Genomic DNA, 2,500 nt, shown 5'->3' with positions numbered 1-2,500 from the left:
GGGAAGAAAGAAAGAGAAAAAAAGAAAAGAAAAAAATAGGAAGAAACAAAGGAAAAAATGAAGAAAAAAGGAAAAAAAGGAAAAGAGAAACTAAAAGAAAAAAAGATCAAGAAGAAAGAAAATAAAAGAAAGAAAAAAAAGAAAAATAAATAAAGTAAAAAAAGAACGAAAAAAAATGAAAAAATGGTTGAGACGCAAAAAAAATGCCAAAAACCGCGAGAATTATCCAAACAGCAAAACATAAAGTCGCGGGTTGCTAAGTGTTCCACAGACAAAAAAAGAGCACTTACTTCTGACGACAAACTGCTTGTAATACATATAATTGTCGTTGGGTTCAAAATGGTTGTAGATTCACTTGTTCGTGTTCACAATTGACAATATGGTCTTTAGTGCATGGCAACGGAGTGCCAGGGTATCTAATATCACGTTTTTAGAAGAAAGTATTAAAAGAAAAGAAAAGAAAGAAAAAATATATATAATCAAATTGTTTAAATGTGTGTGTGTGTGTGTGTGTGTGTGTGTGTATGTGTGTGTGTGTGTGTGTGTGTGTGTGTGTGTGTGTGTGTGTGTGTGTGTGTGTGTGTGTGTATTTGTATGTATGTATGGATGGATGGATGGATGTGTGTGTGTATATATATATATATATATATATATATATATATATATGTATGTATGTATATATATATATATATATATATATATATATATATATTTATATATATATATATATGCGTGTGTATTTACATACATACATACATATATATATATACATATATATATATATATACATATATATATATATATATATATATATATATATATATATATATATATATATATATATATACACACACACACACATTTGCATGTATGTACAACTCCCCTTGTCACAAGCTAATCTGGGTCATCACCATCATCGCTTTTATTGCTCTCTACACCAGTTTAGTCATCAACATCTATACCTCTTCACTAACCTTCAGTATTCTTGGAAACTTGCATTGCACACCGTTGCACAATGCACAGTGTACACTGCTGAGTCAGCTAAATAACTTTTACATTTTTGCAGCTACAGGACTGCGGAAGCAAAAACTATGAAAATACCGAAGCTGTGTTTTTAATTTACGTTTTACATACAAAAATACAGTGTATATCTTATGAGTGTGCACCGTGCCTGTTTGATAACCGCATCCTGTGTTTGTCGTGGATGTTATATATATTTCGTTATCTTGTCACCTTGCGTGGTCAGGATATGGAGTCACGAGAGAAGTTTCAAAATCCTTAGCTTGCTTTCATTTATTGTGTTAGTAAGCATATATTCACCCAAGGTCTATATAGTACTTATATGGACCTTGTTTTTACCTATATGTACATATTGTACACCGTAACACGCACACACGCGCGCGCGCGCACGCACACACACACACACACACACACACACACACACACACACACACACACACACACACACACACACACACACACACACACACACACACACACACACACATACTGGAGGTGGGAGAAGGAATAAGCAGAACACAAGTAACTTTACAAGCGAGTAAGTGGGTGTCTTCTCCCTTACACTTCACAAGACTGAAATATTTATGTTTGTGTTCCTGCCTTCACGTAGGTCATCAAATTACTTCCCAGCATCCAATATCATATTAAAACTTCATATATAAGGGGAAGTACCTCGTATGCCTAACCTCCTGCTGTGCCATTGTATACACATTAAATATTGAAAAAAGAAGAAAGACTAATTAAGAAAAAACGGAAATATTCATATAAGAAGAATAACAAATATTTAAAAAAACGAAAATATTCCTAAAAGAAGTCAAAATAGACGAAAATATTTCTAAAAGGAGAATAATAAATCTTAAAATAGACAAAAATATTTCTAAAAGGAGAATAACAAATCTTAAAAAAGACGAAAATATTCCTGCGAAGAGATCATGTTCCCTCAGCCGCAGCACATCACGGGACTGACTGCTTCTGCTGATAGTCCACGTTCTCAAGACCTATTGTGTTGTTTGTTCTTATTTGTTCCGTGATAATTACATGAATAAGTATAGGCAATTCTTCAATAAGTATCACCCCGCCATGATGACCTCTTTTTCTGATTTTTTAAATTCTTGACACGGCGGCTAGCAAATGAGTTTTTTTTTAAAGGTAAATAACATTTGCACAAACAAGACCATAGTTCATCCTAAAGCAGCATGCACGACTTTCACTCCGACTCTGCCATGCATAGAACAGCATTTTCTTTTTTTTCTTTTTTTTCTTTTTTTTGAGGCAGAAGGCAAGTAGTTTGTCTGCCAAACGTACGATGCCTAACCTGAAACTGTCAAATATGATGAATTAGTTTCGTTCTTTATTATATTACGATTGTTTTTGTGTTTTGATTTTTCTTTGAGAGAGATGAAGGGAAATGATAGTCTTGAGAAAAAAAATTAAATAAAACAACATAAAATGGCAAGTTTCATGTCGGTGTAATGTTGTG

The sequence above is a fragment of the Penaeus vannamei genome, chromosome 12 (assembly GCF_042767895.1).
Source record: "Penaeus vannamei isolate JL-2024 chromosome 12, ASM4276789v1, whole genome shotgun sequence".
Taxonomy (NCBI): Eukaryota; Metazoa; Arthropoda; class Malacostraca; order Decapoda; family Penaeidae; genus Penaeus; species Penaeus vannamei.
Note: the sequence above shows the minus strand (reverse complement) of the source record.